A 19,053-nucleotide genomic window follows, 5' to 3' on the forward strand; every position below is an offset into this window, starting at 1 on the left:
GTTGAAGGCAAAACTGTTAATCTAGATGTAGAGGTGGTTGATGCCCCTCTAGATTACAACCTTCTCTTGGGTCGTAGTTGGTCTTACGCTATAAAAGCTGTCATTTCATTGGTCTTTTGGCGTATAAAGTTCCCTCATAATGGAAAGATCGTAACTATAGACCAGCTGACTTACGTTTCGTCCGACCCAGCCTCTTCTGAAAGTATTCAGCATCTCGGCAAAACAACTATCCCGTATAAGGATGTTGGAGTAGGACTAGTTAAAGATTCTGGTTTACTGGGAACTTTTCCTTTTCCTCCTATCAACGCATCGTCTTCTACTGCAACCATTCATATGATTTCTTCAGACAATATTGTTTATGATGATCCTTGGATCGTACCTTCCGAATATGAGATAGACTCATTTGGTGATGTTATGCCTTTGAGTCCATATGAAATTGCGTATCAGGCTGTGCAGTCATTTTCCAACCCTTCTTCAACCAAAATTGAATTAATGAATGTGGTCCATGAGGAGTCATTTTCAACATCAAACTCGGATTCAACAACGTTTTCTGAACTTGTTCACACTGATGAGCAAATTCGTGAAATACTATGTGTCGATGATTTACCATGGGAAGATCTTCATCATAGATCTTCGTTTTTACCCGAGAGTGATCATTTTGAAAATGATTTTTCATCTATTTTTACGACTGAATATGTCAAGGAACCTCAGAATCCAATGAAAAATCCTGATTCAGAGTTAAATTTGGGAAACATTTCTCGAACAATTCGTATTGATATTTCGGTTAAGCCTGGAATTGTTGAAAACATTCATATAGGTGCCTCATGTATGGAAGATGAAATTCAAACATATAAGGCCCTATTTCAAGAATTCCGCGATGTGTTTGCCTGGTCATATGAGGAAATGCCAGGAATTGACCCCGCAATTGTTGTTCATGAAATCAAAACTTGCCCGGATGCTAAACCCGTCCGGCAACGTTTTCGTCAGATCCACCCGAGAAAAGCTGCTGCTATTAAAGCAGAAGTTGAAAAATTACTCAAAGTAGGTTTCATTTATCCGATTCCGCTAACGGATTGGGTATCGAATATTGTTCCTGTTAACAAAAAGCAAGGGACAATAAGAATATGTATCGATTATAGGGACATTAATCGAGCCTGTCCAAAAGACAACTACCCAACTCCCTATATCGATCAAATCATTGATGATTGTGCCGGCAGTGAAATATTCTCCTTCATGGATGGTTTTTCCGGATATAATCAAATCAATATTCCACCTGCTGATCAACCAAAAACGGCTTTTATTTGTCCATGGGGGACATTTTCTTATTGCAAATTACCTTTTAGGCTCAAGAGCGCCGGGGCAACTTTTCAAAGGGCCATGTCTTACGCGTTTCATGACATCAAGCACATTGTGCAACCCTATTTCGATGATTTACCTGCTCATTCATTACATCGAGCTGATCATCTCATCCATTTACGAGCAATCTTTATGAGGTGTAGGCATTATCAGATTAGGTTGAATCCACACAAATTTGTTTTCTGTATAGAAACGGGTCAGTTACTGGGGTTTGTTGTATCGAAAGCCGGCATTTGCATCGATCCCTCGAAGGTTGAAGCTATTGTCAAATTGCCTCCTCCTTCGAGTCTTCACCAACTCCAAAGTTTGCAAGGGAAAGCAAACTTTTTACGTCGATTCATTCCTAACTATGCCGAGATAACAAAGGGTTTTACCCGGTTGTTGAAACAGAATACTCCATTCTTTTGGGATGAGATAGCTGATAAATCTTTTGATGCACTAAAACACGTGTTGACCCATGCACCGTTATTGCATCCTCCCCACTACAACCAGGACTACTTCTTGTATCTCGTCGCCTCCCATTCCACCATTGGAATGGTGTTAGTTCAGGAAGATGAATTCGGTACTGAACATGTGATATATTACCTTAGTCAAACTTTAAATCCAACTGAGCTAAAATACTCACATGTGGAGAAATTGGCATTGGTAGTTGTTCAAGCTGTCCAACGTTTTCGTCATTACATTTTACTACGTAAAACTACAATAATTTCTTATTACAACCCTAAGATCTATATTTTAACCAAGAAATTGCTAGGGGGCAAGTACTCCAAATGGATTGTCATCCTGTAGGACTTTGACTTGGAATTTGAAAAGTCTAAGTCAAAGAAATCTTTAGTTTTTGCAGAGTTAATGTGTGACTTCCCGCGTGCTGACACGGAAACTGTGGCGGAGGAGCCCATTACGGACAAATCCTTGTTTCTAATTAGTACTTTAGATCCATGGTATGGGGATATCATCATTTATCTCCAGACCATCTCCTTTCGGCCAGAAATTTCAAGGTCATAACGTCGAAAAATACGATTCCAATCCCAACAATTCAGAATTATTGGAGATACTCTTTATCGTCGTGGGGCGGACTCTGTTTTTCGATGTTGTTTAACTCATGAGGAAGCTGAAAGGGTTCTAAATGACTTTCACTCTGGAGCGTATGGTGGTCATATGTCTAGGTATGCCACAACCCAAAATATATTGCGCGCTGGCTACTTCTGGCTGTCTTTGTTTAAAGATTGTATTAACACGGTTCGAAAATGCCACAATTGCCAAATTTTTGATCGAAATATGTGCGCTCCACCTGCTCCTCTCCACCCTATAATTGCCATCAGTTCGTTTGCAAAATGGGGTATCGATTTTATTACATGTAACCCTCACTCGGTTGGGGGGCATGCGTATATCATCCTTGCGGTAGATTATTTTACCAAGTGGGCCGAGGCGATGCCCACATTTGAGGCAGACAGCAAAACATATGCGATTTTTGTGTTTAATCATATAATTCCTAGGTTTGGTGTTCCACAAGCGATTATCACTGATCATGGGCGTCATTTCGAAACGTTATGATGACTGAACTTACAGGCCAGCTTGGCTTGCGTCACGATAGTTCAACTCCATATTATCCACAAGCTAATGGTCTAGTTGAAGCCATCAACAAATTTCTAGTCATCATGATTCGACGAATCATTGGGATTCATAGGTCGAATTGGCATAACATGCTATTTTCAGTGCTTTGGGCATACCGAACCTCAGTAAAAATGTCAATAGGGTTCACTACTTTCCAACTAGTTTATGGTCTGGAAGCTGTGTTACCCATTGAATGCAAAATCCCGTCATTGAAAATGGCCATCGAGTTACTTCCAACCACTTCCGAAGAGGAAAAACATTTATTATACTTGGCTCAACTAGATGAGAATCGACGCGATGCTGCATTGGCGATCGAAACTCATGCCAAACATATTAAAGCTCAGTATGATCGAAATGTTACGCCTCGAAATTTTTTGGAAGGAGACCTAGTCTTATTGTACGATCAAGCAAATGATAAATTAGGCGCTGGAAAATTCGTACCTATGTGGCATGGTCCTTATGTTGTCAAGCGAAAACTGGCAAAAGGAGCCTATGAATTGGTAGACTTTGACAGGGTCTCTTTAGGTAAACCCAAAAATGGTCTTTACCTGCATTATGCTTAAAAATGGGTGTGAAGATTTTTAGTTAGGTTAGTTTTCTTTCTAGCTGGTGTGTTTTAGTTTAAAAAGTGTGCTTAGCTTAGAGAGTGTTTTTCGTCATTATTCCTGCTTATCTTGGTTTTACTCTTGATATTGCAGATGTCGACGCCTCTCCAAACATACATTGGTTTCGCTGATGGTGCTTGTCGTAATACATAGAACATTTCTTCTGCAGCTTGGGTTATCTATTCGCCCTCTGACGAGTTGGTATCTATGCATGGGGTAATCCTCGGTCAAACAACGAACAAAATTTCCGAGTATAGTGCAGTGATTGAGTTATTATCTGAATCTATTTCATTTAGGATTCGAAGTTTGATAGTGAGGTTAGATTCTAAACTCGTTGTATTACAGCTTAATAGAGTATATGCCATTAGAAATCCAGTGTTATTAAGATTATTTTTTAGAGTGCGTCTCTTGGAATGTGAATTTGATTATATTGAATATCAGCATATTCCAAGATATTTAAATACATTAGCAGATGCAATTTCTTCTCGAATGTTAAGTAGAAATTTGCAATAATCATACAAATAAATTTAAAAACATTCCATAACATGTTTTACAAGATAAGCCGGTAATAGTGATATAGTATAATATAGGAGTGTGTCAAAATATACATTGCCTTCGATCATAGGTTGAAAAATACCTTATGATCGGCAAAAATGATAGTACAAAAAGCAAAAATGTCATATGTGTCTACAATAGGTGATCATCCTATCACTGGTGATGATCTCGATAAGAAACCACTGTAAGGGCCACCTTACAAAGGAACCTCTTGAAAGGTCCTGGGACCCCAATCACATAGCGCTGTAGTCGAAGAAGAATGTCATCTATGTTGGTCTCCGGAATGTCTCCTGTCAAACGCTCTAGATGTCTCTCCAATTCGGCCAAGGTCTCGGCTGATTTGTCCTGTGGGGCTGGTGCCGCTGTAGCTGGTTGTTTCCTCTCGTAAGGCCAGAGAGCGGCTAGTTGCTGTGGACCTACATCTACATTTGAAACTTTTACTATCAATTTTGGGACGAGATAAAAACAAAAAAAAATTAAATTAGAAAAATGTTGAAAATGATTTTACCTGAGTCATCCCATTTCTCTCCTGGTGGAAGAGCCATGTCTGGGTCACCACGAAAATCTACCCCAGCATAAGGAAAGTCTTGAATAGAAAAAACCTGGTTTTCCAACCAATGGAAATACTCAGGAGTGAATCGAACGACCTCTGTCCCCTGCTCAGGATGACGGGCCATAACTACAACCCATCACATTAGTTTGGGCTCTCGAGGAAGTCCAGCTCCAACAGTGAGGTGCTGTGGGACCAACATTGGAACCCTTTCCAGACCAAAGCTCATGACTAAAGCACCATATCCAAAAGTCTTCAGTTGTCCGTTCTTGGCTCTAGTCAGTTGGCCTTTTACATTAGCCAACACAGCATCGCACCAGTTGAATATGGTGCCTCGAAAGCAGTCAATTGCCATCCGCATCTGGGATTCAGTGGCTATATGTAGTGCTACGCTCCCGCAAAGCCTGGTAACAATAAACGTGATTACCATGAGTTTAGGAAGGGATATGGTTTTGATGTCTATCCCTTTGTCTCTAGTCTGGTTGTTACAGAACTCTAGCCGGAGGCTATCGACAGACTGGCCACCTGGCCTAGTCCTGAATAGAGTCAAGTGTTCACCTCTCTTAGGCAAACCAGTCAAAAAGTAAATGTATGTCGACTCCATTTCGAGCTGGTGACACCAATGAAGAAGCACTAGTCCTGTATGCTCCACCTGCCTACCAGCCACTGCAGGAAGTCCACCTGGGCCCTAATGCCAGGTATGGCCCAGAATTGTATAAGCCGCATGCCTTCAATGCATTAATTGAAGTTTGATGATTTATCGCGGCAAGATCTACCTCCTCATGCTCCCATTCTCGCCAATTAAGCATGATGTATACTCTACATTCAACAAAAAAGGTGAATTAGAATATGTAGAATTGGAATTTTTGTGTGAAATTTGAGTTTGTTAGGTTTTAAAAACCTTTGTGTGGGGTATGCACCCTCTCTATTAGAGACAGTGCATGGGTCTGCACCTTTCCTTCACGATAGCTGCGGACCCTTGACTTTTTCCCCATTACGAAAAAGTCGGGGTCCGCGGGTCCCCTGTGTTATACCTGCGGACCCTTGCGCGGGGGATTTTTTGACCTAAAAGCTCCTAAAAAATGAAATGAAACCCTAAAAATCAATTTGAAACAGATGAAATTAAAGAGTAGGATGATGTAGATTACCTGGAGGAGGCGGCGCTCGATTCCAACAGACGGATTTTCCGCAATCTTCACGGGAAGTTTCTGACCAAAAGCTCTATTTTCTCACCCAAAACTCAAATGGTAAAAATGAATTTACGAAAGTCCTTTTTATAAGTTTCTTGAATAAATGAGTTGTTAATTTGTTTATGTTTGACTTTAGAAAGGTAACTTTTGCAGCATTTTTATCCATTTTAAATAGGTATGAGTAATGTTTGAGTTTTTGTTTAGGATAACGAATTTTTTAGGCGAAATCGATCATTTTCGACGAAAAAACATTAGAGTCACCTTTAAGCTCTTTTCTGACTCCTAAAACATGAAAAGATCGCCAAGTTTTTCTCTTTAAACTCGTTAAAATGGAACTAAAAAGATGGTCCACTTACAACTCTTTTTCTGACCATAAAAACATGAAAAGATTGCCGGATTTTTGTCGTTTGAAATTCGATATTGGTTATAAAATGACGTGTCATTGATCGCTTTTTTACTTTTTCGGATCAGAGGCACTAATTACGAAAAGTACTCCTTGGTCGTAATGATCAAGCGGTTCTCTCAAGTATTATTTTATACTTTTTCGAGCTTGGGAGACACAAATTTACGAAAAAGGTCAACCAGGGAGTCTTCTTAAGTTTTTTCAGACTCTCTAAAATTGAAAAACGCCGAGTTTCTACTATACTGGACTCGTTAAAATTTAACAGTAAAGGACCTGTTCAATTACAAACAGGAGCGGACCTCTCCTTCTTAGGGTTCAAATTTAAACTAAGTTGGACTCATCCGAAGGATGAGCTTATAATCAAGCAAATGTTATCCTCCTCAAGCTTGTAAAAAATAAAGAGGTACTTGCCAGAAATGGTGGGGGAAAAGAGAGAAAAATGAGCCTGTTTGTCATACTTTGTAACCACTCTTGAACACGACACTTTTATTCACCTGGGTTGGGAAATCCTTTGCCTAACAGTTGATCAAACCATATTGAAAGTCTTCAGCCGGTTTGTGGGTATTAACTTTGGGTCAATTGTCACCAAACCATCTGTTGTGTCGTTATGTGTTCAAGAGATCAGTGCAAATAAGCCATTCATCTGCAAAATATCTGTCATCCATCTTGACCATCCCTGAGTCAGTCCTTGCAACTAAATTTCTTCAAACTTGATCTATGATTTCGTGTTGTGGGCTTGCCTACGACGGATTGCGTTCTATCGACTTCAGTTCATTGTATAGGAAAATGATCTAGAAATTGTCAATACCTTGGGATCTGCATGCCTCAATCGCAGCTTTCTCGCCTTTGATGATAGATTGCATCATTGACCTTCGATCAAAGGATTCCGTGACATGTTCGACATCAACACATCTATTCACATCTCATGGATTGTACTAAGTACTTTGAGAGCCATTGACATTACTGGTGGTTTCTCTCACACTTGTTAATAGTTTACATCATTAACTGGTAATCAAGTGGTTTCTACCATGTTCGACTTCAACACATTCATTCGCATGGATAGAATTGTACTATTTCGGGAAGTAGAAATGAAGACCCTGGATCTAGTTTCTACCATCCAGGCTGCGAGGAATTTTGTATTCATTATACTGTGGACTATTCATAAACAGATGGCTGCATCCATACTGTGTCTACACGTGTCTATACTTGTGATGTATTACAAGATCATTCCTATATCAGAGCAGTAGTTAGTTTTCTAGTCAGTTTTGATCTGAGTATGGGAATGCCTACCTCAGCGATGATATGATCTCATATATATATTTTGCATTGAATGTTTTTACAGGTTCCAACCGGGCTCTCCACAAGATGATCCTTGAAATGATAAAGTACTTCACTCTTCCTAGATGATAAATGAAATCCTCATCTACTATAGGCTTCGCACTTTAGGGGGCAATCTGTTACGCAAAATATTGTCACCTTGCAGTCAGTATGGGTCTATCATCACTTATATTGTCTTCCTAAGCAAGTCTCAGACCTCAGCTCTTCATGTCAAGCCTTGAAAATGAGAGAAAGACCTTTAAAAATCAATAAAGTTCTGGTTCCGCACTTTCTCTCACTGTTGCCTGCGGTCCCGCACCCCCTGTTCACATTACTTGCAGACCTGCCCACTTTGTCTCTAAAGGAGTGGGTGCAGACCGCTGTGAAAGTAAAAAAGGTGCAAGTTTATTCTAAAAAACTCACTTTGGGTTAATTCTAGATGATTCTAGAAGGAATTTTGACGTGGATGGTTCGCTCTTAGGTGGTTCATGCATCCCAAAAGAGAAGGAGCTAATCCCTTGATGAGAGGAGCTATCCGTTTGAAGGAGGGCTTTATTCCTTTGAAGGAGGACCTAGTAACTTCCCTCCATTGCACTATAAATTAAGGCATTGTGCTGGTTGTTAGGGAGGTGAGAAGCTAAAAATTTTTGAGGGTAAATGCTGGTGGAATTGAGACTTCCTAGTTAAGCTTGAGAGGAGAGATCACATACCTTTTGGCTTCGTTGGGAAGAGAGTTAAACTTGTCAAAGTAGAGGAGACTTCTTGTTGGACCCTGGGAGGAGCTTGTACAGCATCAAGGCATATATTGTAAAGTTCTTCTTTGATTTGAATTAATACAATCAGATTCATTTTTCTCAACAAATTGTCTTATGTCATTTGTTTCATGAATTCCTTGATCATCATGATAAGTATGCTTTATGATATTGGCTTTTCAGGTGCTATTTAATTTGTGTGCTTGTTTGTGTTTGCAGATTCGCTACAAGGGAGCTCATTTGGATCAAAGGAGCGAGGCTTCCACAAACTTGCATTGGACCCAAGGTAGGCCTAAAACACTTGTTTGCCTTTGTTTATAAATTGCATATTTAGAGAAAGATAGAGTTTGATTGGCTTGCTTGTCACTAGATATCGTTAGATACTAGGGAGGTCGATCTTGTCCACAAGAACGACTCATTCCGTGTGACACCTGGACCCAAGTTGATCATGTTGAATTACATTGGTTCATGTAGTGTCCCTTCTTGGTGAGATAGCTTTGATGACACTTAGAGAGGGTGATTTCGATATAATGATATAATATTATGCGTGAGAAACTTATGTACATGCTTATATTGTTACAGGGAAAAGTGTCTATTTAGAACTACTCTATCCCACTAAGGTGTGACAGTTACCTTAGAAACAAACAGAGAAAACTACTTTTGTATTTCCTTTATGAACTATAGATAGAGAGGAATAGAGAGAACCAAATTGTGCCTTGCGCTAGTCCTTTGATCCAATCCCTCTCTTCTTTGATGGTCTCCAGCTACCTGCTCTCTTACTTGCCCGGCTTCACAAAGTACCTGTAAGATCACAGAAGAACAAGAGCACTGTACAAAGACATGGATCTATATTCATAAACAACTTGGGATCAGATTTAAGTTAACCATACAAATGTAACAAGCATCAATGATACAAAAGCATGGAGGAAAAACTCAAATAGTTTTTATTGATAAATAAGAGAAGATCCAGGAAGAGTTACAACCGGTGGTTCCTGACCCAGCATCAACCTCCCAGCAAAGAAAACCCCCTCTTCACCTCAAACAAAGCATAGATCACCAAATACCCTGATGTTTGTCTCGAAAACCAACAACAATTCCTTACAGTATGCAAAATTCCAGCCTCTGGATCTCTGGGATGAGGGATCCATATATAGATATGTGTAAGGAGGATGAGTCAGCTTGTGGTTTGATTAGTGTCTTCTCTCTGTCAGTTCTTGCTTCCACTTGGATACTGAAGGCCTCTTACTCATCCTTGGTCGAATTCGGTGAGGCAAGTGTCATTGGAGAAGATTCTGGAAGCTTCCATTGTCTCTCCACCTCGCGGAATGACACTGTCATTTGTCATTTCTCGCCCAACGCACCCTCAAAGTGTATTTAGGTTCTTTGCAATGCACCTAGCCAGTGTATTTAGGTGCTATGAAATGCACCTAGCGAGTGGAGCAGCTGAAATGATCCTGTTTTAACTTATTCTGAGCAGTTTCAGGTGGAGAACTTCTGGGAGAAGCTGTAATCTGTTGACCTTGTTCCTTTAGGGGTTAGAACAACACTTTTAGGGACTTAGGAGCCCTTGGTTTATGGACATTTCATGCTTGGAGTTGTAAGGCACAAAAATGTCTATAACAGTTGCCCCCTAAAGTATGAGGCCGTTAACCTTTTGGTGTCGGGTGAAATGCTTTATTATGAGGATCCGAAGTTCTTTCAATGCTGGGAGGAGACCTGTAATAAGATACAATACAATACATTATCTTCATAATGTTTTCATGATCTAGCTGAGGCGGGCATTCCCATGCTCAGCTTCATAAATTCATTTTTATGTACATAGGACAGACAATCGTCTGAGTGCAGACTGATGATTCTGATAGAGCCATCATCCTTTTATTAGGATGATTATCTGTGCTGCAATGCTTGTAAATTTAATGTCTTTATTTCCCTGAATATATATTGCATCCCGGATGGATGAAACTAGATCCAGGGTCTTCAATCTCGTCCGATCTTCACTCAAAGTACAAGTCGATCCATGTGAGAAATGTTCTGAAGTCGAACATGGAAAGACATCGCTTGATTACCAGTCAATGATGTAAATTGTTAACAAGCGCGAGAGGAATCACCGATAATGATAATTACCCTCAAGGTACTGCAGTACAATTCACATAGTGTGAATAAAGGACTTGGTGTCGAACACCACGCAAAATCTTTCGGTCGAAGGCCATTGATGAAAACCTGTCACCGGAAGTGAGAAACTTGCCATTAAGGCATGCAAGCTTCAAAGTACTGAATGGGGTGTTCCTAGATCAACTTCTTGGATAATGAGCTGATGTCGACAAGAAGTGATCCGTCACAGGAGGGCCTTAATGAATCCCACATCAATGACACAGAACGGATCAAATGATTTTGACGGAGGTGAAAACGATCTGATGATATACGGTTTAGGGTGGTGGTCATGAAAGAATGAAGTATAATGTATGGTAGTGGGTGAGACATAGGTGGCTTCTCTGGATGACTTCTCTTGAACATGTCGGCGACACTGATGTGATGGATTGGTAGCATTAACCCCAAATGTGGATGGTATGGCGTGACCATGGCGATGTGACCGGTGAATGAAACAACCCAACCCGACTCGGGCACGGAGCGGAAGTGTCATGTTCAAGAGCGACCTGTTACCAATAAAGATTCTTTGAGTTTTCTTCCCAATTTTTCCCCAGTCATTGCTGACCAGTACCTCTTTATTTTTGTCAAGCTTGAGGAGGATAACATATGCTTGTTCTATAATTTGCCCTTCGGGCAAACCCATCGCTATGTTTTAACGAGCCTAGCGATAGTGAAACTCGTTCTCGTCTAAAGACAAGTTTTTCGCTATTAATCTTTTTAACGAGTTTAACGACAAAGATAACTCGGTCCTTTTCAATTTTAGAGAGTCTGAAAAGGTACGTAAAGGTAACTCCAAAATTCCTTTTTTGTCATCTAATCCCTTAAGTCCGAAAAAGTATAAAACAATACAGAAGGGATGAATTTTCGATAGCTTTAACGAGCCGAACAAAGCAAGCACTCGATCGTTTTGTGTAATTATCCCTCAGGTCCAAAAATATTAAAGTCTAGAGGAGGGATAACACTTCCTGTCCATTTAACGAGCTGGAGAGGCCAATGGCTCGGCAATCTTTTCATATTTTACGAGTCATTTGAAAAGAGCTTAAAGGAGACTCGTCCTTTGAGGAATGAGTGATGAAACGGGTAGCAGCTGATTCCAGGTAAGGTTTGGAATTTTCCAATCACAACAGTGTCACAAGGATGGCTAGTGAAATCACTCTTCGCAGCTGTTCCTCAAAATGGGTAAACAATCAAATGGAGGTGAATGATCGGCCAATGAAAAAGTGGAGGTGACGGTGCAAACACAACCAAGGGTTTAGCGGCTGAAGTACTTCATTCACTGTGGTTATTTACCGGGGAATAGTTCATTTTTTAACGAGCTTAAACGCGGGTGGAAACATTTGCTCATGTATTATGTTTATTTTTTAACGAGCTTGAACTATATGCTAAAACTGCTCGATTAATCCAGTCGTGTGATAAGAATGTCTCATGTAAAACGGCAACTTTTAGAGTTTTGCCCCACATCCTTTCTTTATGCAAGTTAGGAAATGACTAATCCTACGAGTTTAAAGGGTTACAGGTCCTACAAATTTTAAAAAATAAATAGTCGCTCTTCACTTGCATTCCAAAAGGTTTGCATGCCCCCGGGTATAAAATAGAGTTTCAAGGTTACCCCTACTTCTTTCCGCCAAAACATTTGTTTTACCGAGAGAGGCCTACCTCTTGCAGGTTACCCAAAGATTGTTCTATTCACACCATAAACAAAACACTTCTTCGGCGATGTCTATCGAAACAAACAAAGGTGAGCGACGATGCCCGCCAACTCACATAACTTTGACAAGAGAATCTTGTTCTAGAATAACCCTCATTTCAACACACGGACGGGGTACAGACTAGTCATATTCTCCCGCGGAAACCTACCCTATACCCAAAGTTTTCCTGCCGAAGCAGACCAGGGTGCATGCCCCCTGGGTTTCAGTCATATCCCTCCGAATCACTCACGCCCATCGGGAGGACAGACTGGAGATTGAGACATTTCTTGCGTGAAAAGACCATTCAGGGATGGTATATGACTATTTGCTCTGTATGATCCGGGGAATGAAAGCTGGTCCACGAGCTTGACCACACTTTCTTCGTGCGGAAAACACATTACTCTAAAGAGTGAGGAGACAATTGCTCCCATGCAATAAATATAGTCTCGTCCAAGGAGTAGATTGTAATCTAGAGGTCCTTGAACTACCATTACATTCATATGAATGGTTTTCCCTCTCAATGTTATGGGTACATCGGGAGGGATCCCTAACGGTCGACTAGTTCCTTTATCAAAGCCTGTCAGATTTCTCATCTCAGGCGAAAGCGATGGCGAACCAAGCGCTTTCCAAGTAGTTGAGGAAAGGATACTCACAGAAGCCCCCTCATCTATGATGGTACCAACCATAACCATTCTATATATTTGAACAATAATTCGGAATGGTACACTAGCTGGTAAACGGGGTCTGCCTAGTTGATTCCAATTGAAGGATACAACTAGGTTGCTTGGAGGTGGGACCGAATAGACAGCCGGGTACGACTCTGAAAAAATTCCTTCCTACGGTGAAGGAACGGGTAAATTGCCCCCATGTTCGTTGGAGTCTGTGCTTATGAAAAGAATTTGGACGGTGTCATCCTTGTCCTCTTCAGTGATTGTATCATCTGAAGATGGAACCTCTGAAGGCAAGACCGGGTCAACTGCCACCTCGACCTTTTGACTTTTGTCTGGTATGGATTTAGATGGTTCATCTTCAATGATAGATGCTTCGGCCGACCACCTGAGCGGGTCAGCCGGATTTTCGACTAATGATGGACTCGGCAAGAGTTTTTTATATCCAGGAGGAAGTCATAACGGTGAAACTGGACGATCATCCAAAACTCTTTTAGCTTCGTCTAAGAAGGGACAATGGTGAACGGCATGATCGCCTTCACACAGTTTACAAGGAAATCTATATTTTCCTTTTTGTCCTAGGGCTTCACTTTCACTAGTCGACGGTGTGCTTTCAACATGATCATCAGAGGTTGACGACACCGGGATGTGAAAACGAGGAGACCAGTCCCTTAAGATCCGAGGGATACAAGGATAATCTCTGTGAAAGTGGTCTCCTTTGCAAATGACACATGGCGATTTAGGCCTGGTCGGTGCAGTGTGTGGATTTTTGTTAGACGACACTCGTTTTCCCCCGTTCGCCTTTGGCTCCTTCTTCTTCTTTTCTTTCTTCTTCTTTTCCTTCTTCTCCTTAGGAACTTGACTTTTGGCTTTACCAGCCCCATCAAGTGAAGAGGAAGGGAGAGAGGAAGAATTAGAGGAAGTAGAAGGTTGGTGGGTAACTCTGGATTCGTCTAATTGCTGATTCGATTGTTCAGGAATAATGGTGTTCTGAACGACAGAGTTTGAGAAGAGCCATACAGGAAAACCAATTGTCAGTCCTGGAAGCGATAATGTGGCCATATGGGGTGCACCAACATCTCCCCAAGAGGAGAAGGGACTAGGATTTCCTCCAAGGGGAATTCCTTGGTTGGTAGACTCCATTTTCTCAACCCAAGATCAACGTAGGAAAGGGTAATGAATGTTCCGCTTAAAATAAATTTTAGATTCTTTGACACAACTTGTCTTTTCAGTTTTTTAAGAGTCGAGAAAAAACAAAATATGACTCTAGTCTCCTTCGATTTTTAATGAGCCTGAAGTGACAAGTGCTTAGATGGACCTTTTCTGTTAAAGAGTCTGAAAAGGAACGAAAGGGACTGCTCTGGAGGTCTAGGTAAAGGGAGTACCAAACCAATCGCAAAACTGCAGAATACTTTTTACGGTACAGCAGTCAATCTTCCCGAATGCTGTGTTCAGTGCATTGCGATCGATAGGGCGATAGACACGGCTTCCTATGGATAAAGGATTTAAGCCTATAGGGGTCTCCCAAAATATACTCGACGGTATGTGGGAGCACAAGTCCGTACTGGCACTTATCGTCTCAAAGTGGAGGAATCACCCAACCATCAGTGAGGACAACAGTTACCAGGCTTTACGACGTCGGAATACGTCTCTAGCCTAGACCTCTAAATGTTGTGGGTTAAGTTCCAAAGCATTGTTAGATTCATTGAATTTATTTTAAGTTGATCTTGCTTATGAAGTTTGCCTTTTGGGTTCACCACGAGATGTAGATGTAATTCCTAAAATGCAATCTAAAGATGATAAACAAACTTTTATCTCTTTTGTGCAATGAAAATCCTAGCTACTAGAGGAAAAGAAAGACACAATATTTTCACAAAGAGAAAAGAGCACACTGTAAATGCACTTTCCTAAATCAAGCCAAATAGACTGTCTATATGCAAATGCACATGCATGTATTTGTTTTCAACTTTCTTAGTATTGATGCTAAAAATAAAGTTGATGTACAAATCTGAATTTCTTTTCAAGCGACAAATATAAACAAGCTCTTTTTCGAAATAAAAAACAGAGATGATTATGACACCTAGCGATTTTGAAATGAACACTTTTTCTTGACACTAGAAAATCACAAATTTAGACCAAAGGCAATAGTAATAGTATAATCAACCACCAACAACAATCAAACTTTCTCCTATGATCGAAATCGACACTTGCGACAGATCTAAATCAAAGGACGACAGTACGATTATTCTACTTTTGCAATGGAAAACTGTAAACGACTTAACAAACACACAAAAACATCTACAGTTCTTTTGTACAAAGGAGGCGGAATAACAGCAAGGAAAAGGGGTTTTAAACAGACATATACTGATCACAGGCAGCAAAATTCAAAGACAAAACTGGAAAGAATGAAGCACAAGAACCACAGCTGCACAGGGCTAGCCTGATCAACGCACCTGTAACACAGAGAAACTGAATTGCAACACAGGTTTCCCTTTCAGGAAGTGCGTTGAAATTCAGGATCTCTTAACAGTACTTGCGCTGGGGCAGAAACAAGAATCTATCCGGGTTCTGGGTCATAGTTTGCAGTTTAGTCTTTGGTTTTTTGGCAGAGTAAAAGCAATCAATAACTCAACAATCGGGGGTAGATCTAAGGAGGATATAAGAGCTATCACAAGGGCAATCACATAGTTTATGAATCAGCTGTTCAAATCATAAACAGATCCAGTGAATGGATTGAAGCAGCAAATGTCTACTTTGCATTTGTTATGGCAAATGCAGTTCGAAAGCTACTTATAAGTTTATGAAACAAACAACAAAGAGATACACAAACAAACTAATTAGACATGATCCCCAGTGGAGTCGCCATTTTGTTACAGGGAAAAGTGTCTATTTAGAACTGCTCTATCCCACTAAGGTGTGACAGTTACCTTAGAAACAAGCAGAGAAAACTAATTTTGTATTTCCTTTATGAACTATAGATAGAGAGGAGAGAGAACCAACATGTGCCTTGCGCTAGTCCTTTGATCCAATCCCTCTCTTCTTTGATGGTCTCCAGCTACCTGCTCTCTTACTTTCCCGGCTTCACAAAGTACTTGTAAGATCACAGAAGAAGGAGAGCACTATACAAAGACATGGATCTATATTCATAAACAACTTAGGATCAGATTTAAGTTAACCATACAAATGTAACAAGCATCAATGATACAAAAGCATGGAGGAAAAACTCAAATAGTTTTTATTGATAAACAAGAGAAGATCCAGGAAGAGTTACAACCGGTGGTTCCTGACCCAGCATCAACCTCCCAGCAAAGAAAACCCCCTCTTCACCTCAAACAAAGCATAGATCACCAAATACCCTGATGTTTGTCTCAAAAACCAACAACAATTCCTTACAATATGCAAAATTCCAGCCTCTGGATCTCTGGGATGAGGAATCCATATATAGATATGTGTAAGGAGGATGAGTCAGCTTGTGGTTTGATTAGTGTCTTCTCTCTATCAGTTCTTGCTTCCACTTGGAGACTGAAGGCCTCTTACTCATCCTTGGTCGAATTCAGTGAGGCAAGTGTCATTGGAGAAGATTCTGGAAGCTTCCATTGTCTCTCCACCTCGCGGAATGACACTGCCATTTGTCATTTCTCGCCCAACGCACCCTCACAGTGTATTTAGGTGCTTTGCAACGCACCTAGCCAGTGTATTTAGGTGCTATGCAATGCACCTAGCCAGTGGAGCAGCTGAAATGATCCTGTTTTGACTTATTCTGAGCAGTTTCAAGTGGAGAACTTCTGAGAGAAGCTGTAATCTGTTGACCTTATTCCTTTAGGGGTTAGAACGACACTTTTAGGGACTTAGGAGCCCTTGGTTTATGGACATTTCATGCTTGGAGTTGTAAGGCACAAAAATTTCTATAACATATATGCTATAGACCTAGTTTGGGTTACCTTGTTGTTGTGTGGTTAGGATAATATCTATGGTTGTGTGTATAAGAATTGATTTTGGTTAAGAGCATATTATCGATGTTTTCTCCTTTAATATCTTATTTTGTAAATAGGTGTATGACATGGATGTTGATTCATGATTGAGATACATAGATCCATGGACATGATTTATATGATTATATATGTTTAATCTTGTAATGAGCAAGATGTGGCAGGTGTAGAAATTCCCATTGTAGATCAATAGATTATGCAATATACTAAAACAAAATACAATATCTACTTCTACAACACTTTGCGGAAGCTTAATCGAATTGAACAAGATCAAGAGAACACATATAACTGAGAATGAGAAATCAATCACACATAACATAGAAGAAATAACCTGGGGAAAGCCTCAGCCTAAAAGACCAATCTCTGTATTATCATACAAGTGGAAATCTTGTTCAAGTTACAAAAAGAATCATCTCTCAAGCTATCCTACTCTCTCTGCAATCAAACAATATAACTCATAGACTGAATAGAAACTGTATATGTCCTCCTCAAGCCCTCCAAACCTCCTATTTCCTTATGTAGTTTTTCTTGGGGTCCAGTGAAGCCACATGTGTGAATTGGCCTCATCAGACTGACAAAACCTGAAGAAGTAACTATGCAATCCTCAAGGAAAGAATTCCTTCTGCATGCAAGGAATATTCATAATGGAATATTCTAGCAAGTGATAGTACATTGCCCCTCCATCTGGTCTCAACTGGGTCTCTTTTTGAACTGACATGCATGAGTTATGAGAGAATATTCAATTATTTGAAGTGCAGTAGTTACATGCATGCATGCATTAACTAACTGAACTCACATTAATTTAACAAACTGTTTGAATTAATCTAATTGGACTTGACTCAGTTAACTGAGCCAACTAATTACAACTCAATATTACAACTCATCCTTATCTCTTTGACTGATGGATATTTTCCTCAATTAATGGAGAAACTATTGCATGTCACCACATAAACTTCATGTTTGATTTTCCTTAACTAATTAACTCATGGTGAATTAATTAATTATTTTACAAATAGCTGCTAAGATCAAATTCTAATTTTACTTCTCTATTTTAGTTTAGGGACTGACTAAAATAGGAAGGTATCCAAAAATTCTATTTATAGCAGTACTAAATTTAGCACTTCTATATTTAGCATTTCTTGTTGCCATTTTCAAAACTCCCTCTCAACAAGAAAGGGATTATCAGTAACCCCAATCCTGTCTCTATGGAACTCGAACTTGCATTTTGACAATGCCTTAGTCAAAATATCTGCATCGTGTTCCTCGATCAAAACATACAACAACAACATGATCCTCTTGACTACACAGTCTCGAAGATGGTGATGTTGGATATCTATGTGCTAGGACCTGTCATGAAAAATTGGATTCTCAGAGAGTTTGATACAACTCCGGTTATCGTAGTAGATCACTGTAGGATCCATCCTCTGACCAAACAATCCCACTAGAATCTTCTGCATCCAAATGGCCTCACATGCTGCCTGACTAGCAGCCATGTATTAAGCCTCTACTGAGCTAAGTGCAACTGATCTTTGTTTCCTACTGTACCAGGAAACTACAATTTAACCAAGGTTGAAGATTCCTCTAGAAGTGCTCTTCCGGTCTAATGGACTCCCTGCCCAATCCGCATCTGTGAAGCCCTAAAGCTTCACTCCCTCTGTCTGTCTATAACACAATCTGAATTGAGATGTGCCTCTGAGGTATCTCAGCACATGCTTCACTGCCTTCCAAAACATCTTGGTAGGCTGAACCATAGCTTGACTCAGCTGGTTCACCGCAAAGCATAAGTTGGGTTGTGTGTTCACCAGACACATAAGTGAACCCACTAGCTGCTGATAAACAATAGCAGCTACTACCTGACCTAAATTAGCATCCTCCTTCCTCCAGTTCCCAGCTAGAGGACTCTGCATGGGCTTGCACTTCTCCATGTGAAAGCACCTGAGTATCTCATTGGCATACTTGCCTTGAGACACAAATACTTCACCATATTTCTGCCACACCTCCATGCTTAAAAAGTAGTGCATAAGGCCCATGTCTTTCATTTCGAACTCTCTTGCAAGGTCCTCCTTGCAAGACTATATCAGCTGATCATCACCTGTCAAAATCAGATCATCGGCATAAAGAACAATGATCAATGGTTTACCTTCTACCATGATGTAGTAAAGGTTCGTATCTCATTCACTCTTGGTGAAGCCCAACCCGGTGAAATAGCTTTCGATCC

Source organism: Pinus tabuliformis, chromosome Q (assembly GCF_031772625.1).
Source record: "Pinus tabuliformis cultivar Carrire ecotype Pingquan chromosome Q, CPIR1, whole genome shotgun sequence".
Taxonomy (NCBI): Eukaryota; Viridiplantae; Streptophyta; class Pinopsida; order Pinales; family Pinaceae; genus Pinus; species Pinus tabuliformis.